General features: G+C 41.0%; 1 pseudogene and 1 gene segment (V, D, J or C); one reads left to right on the top strand and one right to left on the bottom strand.

The window, feature by feature from the left end:
* Positions 1–15,959, top strand: part of LOC120743057 — a 36,369-nt pseudogene extending 20,410 nt beyond the window's left edge.
* The window catches only part of LOC120743056, a 110,661-nt gene that overhangs the window by 17,671 nt on the left and 74,361 nt on the right, over positions 1–18,629 (bottom strand).

Genomic DNA, 18,629 nt, shown 5'->3' on the forward strand with positions numbered 1-18,629 from the left:
ATGTTTTGCATGCAGTTGGGCGGATTTCTCGTGCGCTTCTGTTGTGATGAAGGACAGCTGTCAGTCATCCAGTGTTCAACTCTCAGGACTATAAACTCTCCCAGAGCACTGGAGCATGGTGCTGCTGATGCAAAGTGCCTCTCTATGGAAATCATCTGACTCTTTTGTTGTGAGTCAGTTTGCTGCATTGACTTGGAACCAGTTGTCCTCTTAGTGTGAAGGGTCACTGAAAATTTATTAAAGTTGCTCTAGTTTTGAACTCCAGCTGTTTGAGTTACACCTGAATTCTGCTGCGCCTTTGCTGTGTGCCCTCATATATCGCCCTACCAAGCTTAACAAGGTTTATCAAAGAGTTTTAAGGTTTTATGGCTGGAATCGTTCTTAAATTTGACAGTTTTTTAATCCTTGGTGATTTTAGCATCCATGTCTGCTGTGACTCTAAACTGTTGGTCAAGGACTTTTTAAATATTATTGCTCTTTTAACTTGACCCAGTGGGTTACTGGTCCCACGCATGAAAAAGGTCACACACTGGACTTGGTGCTCCCCCACGGGTTGGATGTGTGCATCACGGAAATATCCGAGTTGCGCATCTCCGATCAGCTTCCTGTGTTGTTCACTCTAAACCACTGCGCTGCTCGATTGGATAAGCGTTACGTCCCAGTGCGCAAAAAGCAAGCGCTTTAATTACTAACAGCGCCCCGCGTTTTTCTGCTGCCTTTATGGACTCTGGAATAATGAACTCCAACTGTAAAAGTGTTGAGGACCTTTCGGACATATCTTCATTCTACCTGCACTGATATCTTGGACTCTATTGCTCCGCTCAGGACTGTGCGCGCTAAGCATTTATCAGAGCCGTGGTTGATATGAACATACACGCTCCCTCAGACGTGACTACAGACGCGCTGAAAGGAGATGGAAAAAGGACAGATTGCAATGTTTCCCTACGATTTTAAGGACTCGTCTTTCTGCTTACCAAGAAGCTGTAAAAACTGCAAAGACACAGTTTGTCTCAAACTTAGTGTCAGTAAACAGTCACAGGCCTCAGGTACTTTTTAACGTTCTTAATCGCTTTCTTAGTTTACGTGCTAATGCTGGAGTCACTTTCTTCACCAAGTATGTGCGATGATTTTTTAGCATTTTTTAATGACAAGAATCCTATCGATTCAGGGCCCTTGTCTCGTTGTCTGCTGCCTCAGATCAGAGTCCTTCTCCTGTGTGCTCAGCTGTCTTAGAGCCAGTTTGATCCCGTCTCCCTTAAGGACTTGACCGCGATAGTTAGTAACCTAAGATCATCACACTGCCCCTCTGATTGTCTCCCTCCAAGCTTGCTTAAAAGCACTTTTAATGCTGTTGGGCCTTTTATCCTGAGATTGCTACAGGCTGCGTCCCATCATGCTACAAGCTGTAGTTCAGCCTCTTCTTAAAAAACAAAACCTGGACCCAGCTGTTCTGTCCAACTACAGGCCTATCTCAAAGCTTCCTTTTCTATCTAAAGTCTTGGAGAAAGTGGTCTACCTACAGTTGCAGGCACACCTTGATTTTAATATGATCTCTGATAAATTTCAATCTGGTTTTAAATCACTACATAGCACTGAGACGGCACTTTTAAGGGTTTTTAACGATGTTCTTTTAACTCTGGACTCTGGCAGCCCTGCTGCCCTTTTGATGTTAGATATGTCAGCAGCTTTTGACACGGTCGACCATGACATCCTGTTATCACGGCTAGAATTTCATGCTGGCCTAAAAGGATCTGCCCTACAGTGGTTTCGTTCCTATTTGTCAGAAAGGTATTTTTATGTCAATATGGGCCCCCACAACTCCAAAATAGCCCCTCTTAAATTACCCCTCTTACCTTAAGGCTTTATTTTGGGTCCTGCCCTGTTCGCACTCTATTTGTTGCCATTGGGCTCCATCTTCTCGCGGTACAGCATTTCATTTCATTGTTTTGCTGATGATTTGCAGATTTATCTACCTTAAAAGCAGGGTCAGACCATCCGCAGCTCTTATTACGCTGCCTTGACGATGACAACAGTGGCTTGTCATTACATTTTTTTAAAGCTAAATGAAAATAAAACTGAGGTTGTCATTTTTGGCAACTTTAATCATATCGACAGCACTCTGGGCACCCTTTCCTCGTATTGTAAACACATGTAAAAAACCTCGGTGTCTACATTGATGGTTCTTTTAAATTGAATAAGCAGGTGAGTGCAGTAGTTCAGTCCTGCTTTTTTTCCGTTAAGACAGCTAGCCAAGGTAAAGCCATACCTTCCGGCTAACGTCTTTGAGCGTGTTATTCACCTTTTCTTACTTGCAGATTGGACTACTGCAATTCATTGTATTATGGTCTAGATCAGGCCACCATCCATCGTCTTCAGATGGTTCAAATGCTGCTGCTCGCCTGCTAACTGGTACCAAACTGGAGAGAGCATATAACCCCAGTTTTAGCTTCTTTACACTGGCTTCCTGTCTCCTACAGGATCCAATTTAAACTTCTACTTTTTGTTTTGAAGTCACTTAATGCCCGAGCCCCTCCTTACCTGTCTGAGCTCCTCTCTGCCTATGCTCCAGGAAAAACCACGAGGTCTAGCTCAAAACTAATGTTGTCCATCCCACGGACTAACCTCAAATCCCGTGGTGATAGATCCTTCTCTGTGGCAGGTCCCAGACTTTGGAATAGTCCCCCTTAAATATTAGATCTGCACAAACACTTGAGCAATTTAAATCTTTACTAAAGACACATTTCTATGCCCTGGCTTTTAACACACTATGACCCAAGCATTTTGGTCTTATTTGAATTAGTTTAGTTATTTTTTAAATTCTTTTACTGTCCTTTTATTGTTTTTTACTGTTATTATTGTATTACATTGTTGCTTTTTAATACCATTTTTATATTGTTAAGCACTTTGTGCAGCATCGGCTGTTTGAAATGTGCTATATAAATAAATTTGACCTTGACCTTGACCCCAGCCCGCCGCCTCTCACCAGGGGCAACTGAAGACTGAGACAGAGTCCAGCCCCCTCTCCAGGAGACTGGTTCCAGAGCTCAAGCCATGCGTAGAGGTGAGCCCGACTATATCTAGCCAGTACCTCTCAACCTCACGCACTAACTCAGGCTCCTTCCCCACCAGAGAGGTGACATTCCATGTCCTATTGCCAGTCTTGGCAGCCGGGGGTCAGTCCGCCAGGGCCTCCGCTCCTGGCCGCCACCCGGCGCACAATGCACCCGTCCCCTATGGCACCTCCTGAGGGTGGTGGGCCTGCGGGAGGATGGGCCCATGTCTCCTCTTCGGGCTGTGCCCGGCCGGGCCCCATGGACTAAGGCCCGGCCACCAGACGCTCGCCCTTGGGCACCCTCCCCGGGCCTGGCTCCAGGGCGGGGCCCCGGTAACCCTATCCCGGGCAGGGTAACTGTTCCCTCAATGTTCTCTTCATAAGGGTCTTCTGAATCGCTCTTTGTCTGGTCCCTCACCCAGGACCAATTTGCCATGGGAGACCCTACCAGGGGGCAAAAGCCCCCAGACAACATAGCCCCTGGGATCCCAGGGACACACAAACCCCTCCACCACGATAAGGTAGCGATTCACGGAGAGGCAAAAAGAAGATTTCCTGCAAAAATCCATGTCACAAGTTATAACACAGCCAAAATGATCACAAAATTTAAAAAAGTATAAAAAATGCTTTAAAATGTTAACATCTGTTGATCCTGTTCTAGTCCCTAAATTTATGGCTCAAAGAATGAGAGGATGAGATGAGATGCCACAAGGCTGCTGCTGGTCTTTTAATAAAGCTTTTAATAAAGGGGATGTAGCTCCTCCCAAAAGGACAGATGGAAGCAAAAGGAGGAAGAAAACCATGAAAAGTTCCAACAGGGCAGATTGTTAAACATCAGGTGTAGTAAAAAGGTGAATGTGTTCTTATGTCCACATCTAATGTGAGTCGAGCTGTTTGGGTCACGTCAGCGGTCGATGAACCAGCTGCTCTTCATAATTTCTCATCCTGAAGCAGTTCTTTGTCCTGCATTTGATTCTGATCATCACATTAAAACTATATTAATAAAGAGATTCAGTGACATAATTAAAGTACATGGTAAAGTACAGATTCTCCGTCCTTTTGAAGGTACCAGTGGAGGCATGAGCCAACACTTGAACTGGCTTTACATCTGACAGAGACAGTCTGTCCAAGAACAACAGACTGAGCTGTAGGAGTCTGAGTCAGGACTTTTCTCCTGATGAACCTGAAAACATGAAAAAGTGGAGAAAAGTTATCGAGATGATGAACATCCAACATTCGAGGATCATTTCTCTAACATGGAGAACAGATGGAAGAAGGTCAGTGCTGCTGGTTTCAGAGTTTCTCCATCATAGCAGAACATCATTGTGGTGAACCTGGCTGCATGCTGAAGCAAAGTTTTCACAGAGAGTCTCACCCTGAACAAGGAGCCCCAGGGTGGCCAGCAGTAGAGTCAGTGACATCATCATTGTGCTGCTGGTGTGTGAGTGGCTCTGAAAGGCCTGGACAGCCACTGATCAACACTGGCCTCTTAACAGGCTGTGAGCAGAGAGGCAGGACACATATGCAAACACACAGAGTCAGTCAGCTGCAGCTGTCCTGAGCTTACAAAGCTTCCCTCAGTGAGACTGAATAATGAAGAATTCATGACATCTAGTGGAGAGAAATAGTTTTGATTTCTTCTCCTGAGAAAAGCTGAAATTATTCAGAAAACATAATGAACAACAGAACAGAAGACACAGTTCTAACATCAATGTATTTGTAACACTTAATATTGACACAGTAAAAAGCATTAGTAAGATATTAGTAAGTGCTAAATCCAGCATTTTAAAAAATTACTTAGTATGTAATTATAAAAATAGATATAAATACATGAAAAAACAGACTGTGGAAGAGAGACAGAGATTAATAATAACGAATGATTAAATACAGAGAGGTGTTTAAACACATAGTGAGTCAAAGGGGACTAAAGGTGGGAATCCCCCAGCAGCCTGATCCAGCACTAACTATATGCTTTAGCAAAAAGGAAAGTTTGAAGCCTAATCTTGAAAGTAGAGATAGTGTCTGTCTCCTGAATCCAAACTGGAAGCTGGTTCCACAGAAGAGAGGCCTGAACACTGAAGGCTCTGCCTCCCATTCTACGTTTAAATACTCTAGGAACAACAAGTAGGCCGGCAGAGCGAGAGTGAAGTGCTCTAATAGGGTGATATGATGCTATGGGTTCATTCAGATAAGATGGGGCCTGATTATTCCAGACGAATGTGAGGGGAAGGATTTACAGAGGTGATTAAAAAATTAATTTCACAACCCCAATCCTTTCTAGTTTCTAATCTGCCTCTAATCTAGTTTTCTACCCTCCAACCAGCTCAGACGCACACTTATTGTTTCCCCAATAAGTAATATGAATACATGATGTGTTTTTAACATCCCATCAATGTCACGGACTGCGATGGCAGATGTGGAGTTGTGGAACAGGAGGACCCAAATGCAGGACTCGGGTGCAGGTGAACAGTGAGGGAAAAAACCACAATAATGTCCAGAATTCAGCACTGTGGCTCTCGTGTGATTCTCGCTGAATCGCCACACAGTGCAAGTGTCCATAAATGGTGAAAGGTGACAACTCCAAAAATCCTCAATTCCAATCTGGGACTCCGCTCCCGATTCCTGGTGGCGCACAGACAACACAGCTCAGCCGGGATCCACAGTAGCGAGGTCATTCACACTAGCTTGTCTACAGTTGTATTCAACAGGTTTTGACGTTAAGAATCCCACACCGACTGGATCCACACTCTTAAATGTTGAACTCCCAACGAGCGTAATCTGCTGCAGCCGGCTGCCGGTAACGAGCGGCAGGTGTGGCTGCCTCCAGCGCAGGAACACTTCCGGGTCGCGATCCCTCCGGCGACCCAAACATCCGGGAGTGCAAACAAACATAAACACACAAGGAGAAAGAAAGGAGAAAGAGCACAACCAACACTACCAACAGAACATATTACTTTATCAAGACTCCTGGGCCGGGCGACCCGCGAGGATCGCCGGCCCGAGGGAAACAAAATACACACGAGCCCTTGGTCCCCAGACCCAGGCTGTGACAATTAAGAAGACTGGATAACACGATGCATTAAAATCTATGATCATATCAAATAACCTTGAAGAATTACTGAACTGATCACTCCAGATTGTTTCAATCTTATAAGAGATGGTCCTTTTTCTTCCTCCGTTGGTGACCTGCTGGAACTGAGGACAGACACTTTTTTCTTCAGAAAATTCATTTTTCTGATTGCATTCATGACTTTTCACATCTTTCCATTTATCATTCCTTCATTGATCCTTGTTTTTTTATTAATAAAAAAGTTCATTTCTGCATTCATCACTTGTACCTCCAATAATCATGTGTAGTAATACTGAGATCAATAATTCAACTGATAGTTGGGACTAAATAACTTATGAATGTGACCCACTGCAGAATTAAACTACCAACAGGCCGAGGTTACAGGAAGAACAACCTGTTTTCTAAATATCAAGATCATTTCTTTTAGTGTGAACAGACATTTAATAATTAACATAATTACAATATTAAAGAAATCTCTTATACCAGAATCAGAATTTACAAGTATTAAAGAAACAAATGAATCTGCTGTATTTTGTAACCTTTTGTGGATCCTCAGCCTTCAGTCACACAGGCCGAGTGTCCCCCCGTCAACCTCCAGTCACGAGGGGAAAATAAGTTTCCGTTGACCAGTTGGTGTTGCTGGAGTTTGTTGCTCCACCTGGTTGTAGTCAGAGCCAACAAACTCTTACTGCTGGCTCAAATCGGTTGCAATGACGGCGGTTTGGTTTCTAGCAGATCACTGCAGTCGCTGACTTGTCTGCAAACACTCGTTAATTCACCATGCAGGGGTAGTGAAACTTGTTAAAGTGCAACGCAAACAGGAAATAGAGAATGGATGATGCAGCTGTGTAATCTACAAACACGTGCAGGTGCTACAGGTTAGTAACATTTACTAAACTTCCCAGTTTTAACATTTTCTGTTAATCTCTTTATCACAGGCCTGACTCACAGTGTGCAGCCTGACAGTGTGAAAGAAGGACAGACTGACACTATGAACATGTGAAACATCCTGCATGGACGTGGAAAAGACGTGAACCACCAGACAGAAATGAGGACAAACTGATATTTCTGGATGTTCAGTGAGACATTATGAAATCAAACACGCCAAACTGTATCTGTAAAGTTGTTGGTGACTGTAAGTGTTTGTGGTTTTCATTTGTAGTTTGACTGAAGGTAATTTTCCTTGAAGCAAAGTAATTATTAAAAACAACAAAAACAAAGTAAATATGTGGTTTCATGCATTTTTCTGAATTCTGAAGAAAGTTCACTCACTTTTTTGGTCACATCAAATGAGGGAATATGTTTGGGAAAAATAATTTCCATCCCTTCATTCCTCGTATACCAGGGAGACTCTCTCACATCAGCTGTTTTCTCTACATTTATGTCAAACTGATTTTTTTCTGTAATAAAGATTACAACTTTTAATTTGTAAATATATAAACTCTCTCATATTTGTATTTAGTCAGTTATTGCTTCAGATTTATTCTGGTCATGATTGAAAAGTACATGAAATATATTTTATAGCAGTGAGTAGCTGTAGTACTTGTTTCCTCTGATTCCTTCAGTCTCATGTATGATCCAGACTTTAAATGATCTCAGAGAAAAATGTTTCAGTAAGTGTTCCCATATCTGTCATGCTGTATAGTCCTGCCTACATGTAGGGGGAAGAATGAAGAAGTCATCACATAAAACCACATAAAGTCCTACCAGGACAAAGACAAGGCACCTGTTTGCTGCTTTTTCTCACATGTTTCTGTGTCTGAAGTTTATATATTAACATGTGTTTACAGCAATGTGAGTGTTGTGAAGCTCTTCATGTTTCTTTAAGAATATTTCAATCATTCTGGACTCTTGAGGATACAGAACAAGTTCATGCTTGATGACAACAACAACACATTCTGGAGCCTCATAGTTCTGCCTCTAGTTTCCTGTGATGGGTAGAGAACATCTCTGTATGTTCACGCCTTCAGTGGAAGCAGGGTGGACATTCAGAGGACCAGCATTTAGAGCTGGGCGAGTCTCCTCAAGCCAGACTTCCTGTACTGGGGCCGACTGGTCGAATCTACATTGTAATGCAGCACGAGCGATGAGCCGTCATTGCAAAGGGACAATGCAACAATGCAATAAACTGGATCATCACCTTCATATTTACCAACATTCATGAGTTCTTTGCACTGACTGTTTAAAGGTTCAATATTAGTGTTTCAAGGGTGTAATATGAGGCTAATCATGTGGATACTTTCAGCTGGACTGTGATCTATAAAGAATGTTTTTATTTTTCTCTTTTAGGACAAAATATAAAACCTTACAGTCAATATGGACAAGAAATAAAAAAATGTGTGACACTGTGTCCTGACTGGAAACTGAAAGGTTCGGCTGTTTGTATTTTTGTTATCTGTGTTGTTTGTATCTGTGTGTGTCCTTGTATAAGGTTTAGAAGTTTTGACAGTGAACAATATGTTCAATAATTATTAAACATACAGGAGGAAACTTTAGCTTCTTTATGATTCTGGTTGACACTGAGATTTTCTTTTCCATAAATATAAATATTATAAAAGGACATTTTGAGCGTCGTCTTATGTTTTTGTGTTGCTGACTGTGAAGGATTCTGATGCTGATCTTTGTCTTCATGTGGGTCATTTTTAAGTGTGAGTAGCTGAGACGTGTGTGAAGTTCAGGTGAAGAACTGAACATTTTCTCATTAGGTGTCACAGCTCAGTTCATGTTGATATTTTTGGAAATGAGATAAAATGTGGGATCATGATGGGACAGAGATGGATGCTGAGAAACTGATGCAGAGAAATTTCCTCGAATCATTCATTTTAAACATGTTTTAGTGTCACCTCAGCGTGTGTGTGTGTGTGTGTGTGTGTGTGTGTGTGTGTGTGTGTGTGTGTGTGTGTGTGTGTCCTCAGTGAACTGTATCAGTCTCTGCAGTATCTTCCAGCTGCAGCAGTCACTTCAGTTTCTGTTCAGTCTGACTGAGGGAGGTTTTTGTACGACTGTTTTTCACTGTGTGAACACACGCTGACTGCCAGGATAGTGAAAACTCTGACAGTAATAAACTGCTGCATCTTCAGCCTGGACTCCACTGATGGTCAGAGTGAAGTCAGAGTTTGATCCACTGCCTGTAAAACGAGCTGGAATCCCTGAATATCGATTGCTAGCAATATAAATGAGCAGTTTAGGAACTCCTCCATCTTTCTGTTGGTACCAGGCTAAACGGTTCCCACTATCTACACGCTGACTGGTCCTACACTTGATGCTCACAGATCCTCCCACAGCAGAGCTCACTGCTCCAGGCTGAGTCACTGTATATTGTCCTCTGGACTCTGAGGATACAGAGACAAAAACATAAAGCAGCTTCATGGTTTTGTGGGCTTCATTTCAGAGGGACAGATGTTGATAGAGGAGAGGAGTTTGATTCTCTGGACTTTACCTGTGAAGCAGCAGCAGAGGAGAGTCCAGATGAGGACGCAGATCAAAGTCATGTTTTTGATGAGGAGGATTTCTGTGGCTTCTGTTGTGATGAAGGACAGCTGTCAGTCATCCAGTGTTCAACTCTCAGGACTATAAACTCTCCCAGAGCACTGGGAGCATGGTGCTGCTGATGCAAAGTGCCTCTCTATGGAAATGACTGCAACAGGGAGTGGGATCCATCTGATGATGCTGTTGATGATGTTCACTGTAAATTATTTCAAAAAGAACATTTCTTCCTCCTTCTATGAAAAATTCAATTCTTTTTATCTTGATCTGGTGGTGAATCAACTGATTTTATTATTAGTTGGAAAGATATTTCAGATTTTGTATAATTATATTTTTGAGTGAATGTATGATTGTAACCTCGTGTCTTAGGTTACAATCATACATAGGTATGTTTTTAAATAGGACATTTTCTGCAATCCTCTTAAAAAAAACATCTCAGCTGAAGGAGAAGACAAGAAAATATTTCAAGAGCAAACCTGAGCCCTACATTGTAATATAATACTAAGTGTTGACCAGTCTGGACTGTGCAGGGTGCCAGTTTAAGCTCAGTGGGTGCGCAGACGACCACATGCCCCATGGGATTAGGGTATCGCTGTCATGGTACTGGGTCTGAGACCCAGTGTTTTGTGTATTTTAGTGTTTTTTTGTTGTTTATTGTATTTTTTGGCTGTGTTCCCTGTTTTATTTTTGTTTTATTTTAATTTTGAGTCTTGTGTTCTTTGTTCGTTGTATTAGGTTCACTTCTCCTGTCCCGTCATTATGTTAATGTCAGTCAGCTGTTTCCCCACTTGTTCCCACTTCCCCATATCACCTCCTGTATACAATACAATACAATACAATTTTATTTATATAGCACATTTTAAAAAAACACAGGTATGCCAAAGTGCTTCACAGAACGAGTTAGAGCAATAATAAATACAAATACAAAACACAAAATACAAAATACAAAATACAAATAAAATATACTAACAGCCGGGTGACATAACTAACCAATAATACACCAGGCGTAGTAGGCACAACCCAAAAGGCTGAAGGTTAAAACATTATAAATATTAATAAAGCGAAAAAGATAACTTACAGTACACCAAAAATGCGGGCTGTAGAAGGCGGGGAAAGCAAGGCTAAACAAATACGTTTTTAATCGAGATTCAAAAGATTGAATTGAATCAAACGCCCGAATAGCTAGAGGGAGGTTATTCCAGAGGTAGGGTGTGACAGCAGCGAATGCGCGGTCACCTCTGGTCTTGAGCCGAGATCTAGGTCGCACCAGGAGCATTTGGCCTGCTGATCTAAGCGCTCTCCCAGGGGTATAAAAGCTGAGGAGATCCGTAAGATAGCTGGGCGCAGTGCTATTTATGATTTTAAAAGTGAGCAATAAGATTTTAAAATCAATACAAAGTTTAATAGGGAGCCAGTGCAGGTCGGAAAGAACTGGAGTAATAGACTCAAACCTGCCAGTTCCAGTTAAAAGACGCGCAGCCGCATTTTGAACGAGCTGCAGTTTGTGAACAACGGCAGAATGGAGACCAGTGTAAAGGGAATTACAGTAATCTAATCTTGATGTAACAAAGGCATGGATAAGTTTCTCCAGGTCTTTATGTGGTAAGTAGGGCTTGGCCTTAGAGATTAGACGTAGTTGATTGAAACTCGATTTAACTACAGAGGACACATGTTTGTCCAACTTGAAGGAACTGTCCAAGACAACACCCAGGTTCCTCACAGTGTCATAAAGGGAGTCAGCAAAGGGCCCAAAAATACCAATTAGTTCAGCCCGAGAGAAGGGAGCATCAAAGATTAGAATTTCAGTCTTCTTATCATTTTGAATGAAGGAATTGCTCAGTAGCCAGATTTTAACTTCATTCATACAATCGGAGAAATGTTGCAACGACAACATGACATCCTCAGCTAGTTCAAAATAGATTTGAATGTCATCCGCATAAAAGTGGAAATATTGTATTTATCAAAGATTCGGCCCAAGGGTAACAAGTATAAAGAGAACAGCATGGGACCCAGCACAGACCCCTGGGGGACACCAGAGGTAACAGGGGCAATGGAGGAGGCGTAGGTACCCATGGTGACAGAAAAGGACCTGTGTGTATTTTTTTCATACACTTGATTAATGAAAACATTCTTGGCAAATGCTTTCGCTTTCGTCCGCCGTATGTATTTAAGTCGGTGTGTTTTCTGTATGTCTGTCATGGTCCTGAGTCTGACGACTCTGTGTTTTGTGTGTATTTATATTATTCTATGTTCTTTGTTTATTCTGTTATATATTTTGTTAAGGTTTTCCATTTGTTAGGGTTTTGTTCTGTGCCTGCCTGCTCCCACTTCTCCGTGTTGGTTAGCGCTTCAGGTTTGCTTTCTTAGTTTTTTCCAGTTTAGGTTTTGTTTAGTTTCCTCCACTCCTCTGCCGTTTCTGTTTTGTACCTCCACCTTCTCTATAAAAACTCCCCTGCATCTCAGCTGCCTGCATCTTGGGTCCTCATTAAATTCCACACGGCTCATCCCACGAGCCCTGCCAATGTCATTGTCAGGTCGTCTGTTATACCCACCACAATTGTCACCGTTGTCACAGTTCTCATAGTTTTTTCATAGTTTTCATTTTTGGTTCAGCCCTCAACCCAAATAAAGGCTCGTTTTTGCTGAAACCTGCAGTCCACGCGCTTGCTGGTTCAGCTTCGTCTCAGTTACGAATCCGTCGCCAGCAGCTCCACTATTCGTGGCTCTCATGCTGCCGTGACATTCAGCGTGCCTGACGCCTGCCAAGCCAATGCTATGCACCTGCGCAGAGTGTGTGTAGCCAAGCCACTGGGGGCTTTTCTGCCATGGCCTCACCAACGACGTCACCGCTTTGTATGCAGTTCGCCACCACAGGCCTCCCCACAACTATTTGATCGTGGGCTATTGTGTTGCCGACCTCCGGGTCGTCCTCTGGAGCTTCATTGAAACTTCATTGATTATCATTCTTTTGATTTTTGGGCCATGTGCTTTTTGTATTGGATTGTCTTGGACTAAAGTGCTGTTAACATGTAAGCAGGACAGAATAAATAGAAAAGTCTGTTTTCCAAAAGACGCCTGCACATGTAAACAGGGCCTCAAAAGTGAAGGACATTTAAAAAATATTCAGAGGAAAGGTTCAATTTGTAAAACTTACTTTAGATTTTTAGAAAACTCACTCAGTGAAACACACTTTCAGTGATTCACAATGATGTACGATGCTGACCACAGGATGCAAAAGTCAAACCTGACCACAGCTCAGAATCATTCATCTCTGTTTTAACTTCACATTTGTATATGTTTTGTAGAATAACAGGACAACCTGTGACACTGGACAGACTTGAGTTTCATGCCCTGAACAGGTTTTGTGATGTAGTGTGTAATAACTGCTCCTTATCGTTTGTAACCTGTGTGTGGGAGTACACACAAAATAGTTTTTTGATGCAGTTTGAAGTTTAGTGAATGTAGGTTAAAAGTACATTTTAATGTTTAGAGTAGTGCTGTTAGCGTTAATTTTGTTAAAATGACGTTGAAGCCACAACTGCATTAACACCACAAATCTCTCTTAGCGAGTTAACGCAGATCGCCCCGTGCGTTGGCTGCACGGCGTCAACGCATTAGCGCAGTTAGATCGTTAACGTGTTAGCGGCGTGCAGCCCCATGCACAGAGAAGGGCTGCAGCCACTGGGGAGCGCCATATTGCGACCTCCACACTAACCGGAAACACGTGATCTCTACAGTAGGCGGAAATGCGTTCCTGCATGGATCATCGTCTGTGGAAACCTTGCAAGTGGATTGTAAAGGTTGGGACAGAGTCTGTCATGTGTAAATTCGCCGTTAATTATTATATAATTCTAGGAATCATCTAGTTTGCTTACACTGATTATGTTGGCACTTTGTTAGCGTTACAACAACGGTCAGACCCCCGAGGTATCTAAACTTGCAATGTGTGTACTTTTGACACCTCTGGTTAGCTTTTAGTGGTCAGTTTCAAACGTATTTGATTTTTGCTTGTTATTAAACAAATTCACTTCACTACTTTTCTCTATCTGACATCAGTGCACATTGTTCCCTTTACTGCATATTGCACTTTATCTATGTCTCTCATTCCACCTGCATCAACATTGTAGCGTTTGTCACAAAGACAAACTTACATTCTGCTCTGTTTTTTATTGCCCAGATGTTAGTTAGCCTTTGCTAAATTGTCTGTTATATGTCAATAGATACGTATGTCACTAATAAAAGTGTCTGGTAAATGATGTTTTTGTAAAGAATTTTCTCCCAAATCTCTTACATGCTAACTGTAACGTGTTATTTCTGCTAAAACCTGAACTTAAATGTGTATATGGTGTTTATCTGTTTTTCTCTGTTTATTCTGCCTCCAAGCCAGAATTGCAGGGTTAGGTTTTTTTTGTCCTTGCTACATTTGGAGCGCTTAGGCCTAATAAAATATTGTTAAACCATCTGCTGTCTCTGCTCTGGGTTTCTGCGCCTGAGTTCAGTTCAGTACAGACCACTCGGTCCCGTGGCAGTAACAGCATTGTTTATACTTCTTACTTCAAAGTAAAAAGCTTACAGTTGCTATTAACATTAATGTATTACCCTGTAATCAATAATATTTTTATACATTTTATGCATTAACCCTCTGGGCTCTATCCTGGCCATTTGTGGCCACTTCACTTTTCTTTTGACTGCTACACTGCAGTGGACCAAAAGAATGGTGCAGGTTTGATCTTAATGTGGTTATGGCGTTAACGTCATTTTAACAAGATTAACGCTGACAGCACTATTTTAGATTTTTTCAAACTCTAAAATACACAATATATCACAGCCATAACCTTTTGGTTACTGAGGACCAAAACTGGATAAAAACTCTAAAATAAATGCAAATTACATTTTTGGAAAATTGTTTTATTGTGTTTCATTCATTTTTATTTCATAATTATAATAATAATATGTCATGAAATTATGATTTAAAGAATTCATATTGGTGAGTTTGTTTGTTTCAGAGTCAGAGAGCCGTGTCTCTCTACAGTCAGAGGTTTTTGTACGGCGCCTCAATCAGTTTGTATCACTGTGGTACACGTTCGGTGGAGGAACCAGACTGGATGTTGGAAGTAAGTTAATTAAACTGTGTTTATTATTAAATATTGTATCATTTTATTTAATAATTATTTGTTAGGCTGCTTAGATGAGACAAAAGTATTTTTTTTATTTAAAATAATTTAGTGTTTGATGTTTGTCCTTTTTACTGGACTAATTCAGATGAGCTCTGCGAGTTTCTCTTGTTGAATCTACATTTCTGTCACAGTAAAATATATGTAGACAAGAGTAAACTTCATCATCTTATGATTAGTTTGTAAATTTCCACCACATCAGCTGCTGTTTGGATGAGTTAAAGTTTGCTTTCTGATGTTTTTATCGTGTCAGATGTTTCAGATTTAGTTTGAAATCATGTGAGCTGTTCAATAACATTTCAAATCTATATGAATGAGTAGCTGCTCTGTGCTTGTGTCCACTCATTTCTTCAGTCGTCCATGATTTAGACTTCTAATCATTTTAAAGCCAAACTTCTGCTGTAAATGTTTCCACATCTGCTTCTTTTATTTCCAGTGTAGTTTGAACATATTTCAGCTCAAACTGTGTGATGATTCTCTCTGTGCTGATATGCATGAGAGGTTTCTTAAAGGGAAGTGAAACAATGTGTGAGTGAATGACTGGTGGAGCAGAAAAAAACACCTGACAGAAACTTCTTAACGGAGAAATTCAAATTGTGGTTCCTGTCCTCTAAGCTGATTGGTGTTTCCTAGGTGATACCCGCCCCGCCCTGAAGGTGCTGGGTCCCTCCAACAAGGAGCTGGAGCAGGGGAAGGCCACGCTCATGTGTGTGGCCAACAAGGGCTTCCCCTCAGACTGGAGTCTGTCCTGGAAGACGAGCGACAGCAGTGGCAGCAGCAGCATCAGAGGGGAGGAGAGCAGGACTCCTGGAGTGCTGCAGAATGACGGCCTCTACAGCTGGAGCAGCACCCTGACGCTCACTGCAGACCAGTGGGGGAAGGTGGGCTCTGTGACTTGTGAGGCCACCCAGGGCTCCCAGTCTCTGGTCTCAGAGATACTGAGGAGAGACCAGTGTTCCCAGTCCTGATGTCAATCACTGAGTCTTTCATGCTGTTTTTCCTCTTTCTCTCTGTTTCTTTTTGTTTGCAGATTTTTAAAAAAGCATCAAACAGTCATGTTTCCATCTCATAATGACAACAATCAGAGCAACAATCTCCTCTAGTTTCATCCTTTTGTGTCTGTTGTAAAGCTGATATTTCAAACTCTTAAAAGAATAAAAACGTACCGAGAAAACATGTTCTTTGACTCTGTGAGTTTAATAAATGCACATTAAAAAATAAAGATTTTGTAATATTTGTAAAACAGACCAAAATAAAAATGTAAACAGACACATCAAGTGTAATGTGCAGTGAAAATGGTTAAATATATTTTTTAATCCACATATAATATTTCTCTATAAGATGTTGAGGTCATGTCAACCATAGATTATCTGTGTGCTCTTCATAATTTCTAGTCTCAAAGCTGTTTTATGATCTACATTTTAATCTGATCTAAAACCTAATAAGTAAAATTAAAGAGCAGGGTGTCATCTGTATGTTTAAACAGAGATCATTTAAATCAAGTTTAAGTGAAGATTTACTGAAGTTTGATTAATGAACTATTTGGCAGTGAAACTGTGATGAAGCACCAAAGCAGAGAAGAGTCTAGAAGCTGGTGGTGGCAGAGGTGAAGCAGGTGGAGACTTAGCTGAGGATCTCTAATTGTCAGGATGAGGTGGAGATCAGGAGTGAGATTTAAAGCACACAAAACAGAGGCTGAGTAACTCACAGAAGGCAGCGAGACAATAACTGGACTCAAATAATGACGACAGAATTGAGCTTGAAGTGGACATGATGTTAAGAACAGACTAACAGAACAAACACAGGAATGCAGGCAGATGAGAGACTACAGGTCTGCTTTAATCAACTTATATAGAAGTTAATCTCTTCTAGTGTTCACAGCAAAATGAGAAACTCACTTCACTAAACCTCTTAACACAAGAAAAAGTCCACGGTCTGTCAGGAGGATGATCACATCTTATTTTCAGTGGTTTCAGATTTAGGTAGGACTTTATATTAATGTCACACTTTTAAGCATTAGTAAGATATTATTTAAAGAGAAACTTTTTAGTTCTTTGTTCTGTCTACATTAATACTTTGGAAACTGACTAAATAACTTTAGGTTTTTACAACAGTAACAGTGATTCGTTTGTGCTGGAAATATCCAAATGAGGCTAAATCTTCACTGAACACATCCCCTACAATCACTGTTATAACAGCCTGCTTGATTTGTTAATCAGCAGAATATCAGAATATTATAGACACTAGTTGTGATGTGACTACAATGATTTTCTGGATTTGTGTGATAACAAGGACTGCAGCTGAGCTCCACAGAAGGATCAGTTTAATATTTAACAGCTTACAAATAGAAAAGAGCTGCTCATCAGTGCAGAAACACTGACAACAGTATTTGTATTTCTAATGACAGCTTGTTATATTTTACAACTTGGATTAATATAAAAATCTTTAATGAGCAAAAACAACATTTTTTTTCTTTGTGGACCTTCCAGCTACGTCTTTTCATCTGAACTTATTGTTATAAATGTAGAAACTAAGAATGAGTCAGACTGATGGGCTACAGAGAACATCAGTCATCTAAAAATAATGTTAATGTGTTAAACATCTGGAGCCAGTGTTGTGTCTGTATTCTGTGACTCATTAAACATTTATCTTTTTATTCGGGGACACCACTTCATTTCTTTTTTCATGTTACTAACAACGTATTCAATAAATTTATGAATGTTAAACTGTGAGTGCACACAAATGAAATTCCACAGTAAATATTAAAGTAATCGTTCCTCCCAGTCTTTTAGTTTGTTCTGCAGCTGTTGCTTCAGATCAGTTCCTCTTCAGCTGAGAGGTTTTTGTACGACAGATTTTCACTGTGTAAACAGAGTGTTTGTTTTTGAGCCTCAAATTTATGTTTAGATTATTTAAATTAAACTTTATTTTTATGTTGAGCTGTATGATATTTATTGATTTTATTTTCATATATTTTAACATAAAGGTCTTATTTTACTGATAACTGTTAAAATTTAACAAATCATAGATGATATTATGGTGGTTCTAGTATGGAATGGAGGTCAAAGGTCACAATGAGTTTTCTCTATAACTATTCGACTTGTTGAACATGTTGACTGATTTTTACTTAATTTTTAGGGAAAAGAGAAAAAGAAACTATTTTTAGATTGGAAGCAAATGTGTGTGTGTGTGTGTCTTTGTGTGTGTGTGTGCGTGTGTGTGTGTGTGTGTGTGTGTGTGTCCTCAGTGAACTGTATCAGTCTCTGCAGTATCTTCCAGCTGCAGCAGTCACTTCAGTTTCTGTTCAGTCTGACTGAGGGAGGTTTTTGTACGACTGTTTTTCACTGTGTGAACACATACTGACTGTTAGGATAGTGAAAACTCTGACAGTAATAAACTGCTGCATCTTCAGCCTGGACTCCACTGATGGTCAGAGTGAAGTCAGAGTTTGATCCACTGCCTGTAAAACGAGCTGGAATCCCTGATTCTAGAGTTTCAGCACCATAAATGAGCAGTTTAGGAACTCCTCCATCTTTCTGTTGGTACCAGGCTAAAGCGTAAGAGCTATAAACATTCTGACTGGTCCTACACTTGATGCTCACAGTTCCTCCCACAGCAGAGCTCACTGCTCCAGGCTGAGTCACTGTGATCTGTCCTCTGGACTCTGAGGATACAGAGACAAAAACATAAAGCAGCTTCACGGTTTTGTGGGCTTCATTTCAGAGGGACAGATGTTGATAGAGGAGAGGAGTTTGATTCTCTGGACTTTACCTGTGAAGCAGCAGCAGAGGAGAGTCCAGATGAGGACGCAGATCAAAGTCATGTTTTTGATGAGGAGGATTTCTGT

This window comes from Simochromis diagramma, unplaced genomic scaffold (genome assembly GCF_900408965.1).
Source record: "Simochromis diagramma unplaced genomic scaffold, fSimDia1.1 OVJJ01000298.1, whole genome shotgun sequence".
NCBI lineage: Eukaryota > Metazoa > Chordata > Actinopteri > Cichliformes > Cichlidae > Simochromis > Simochromis diagramma.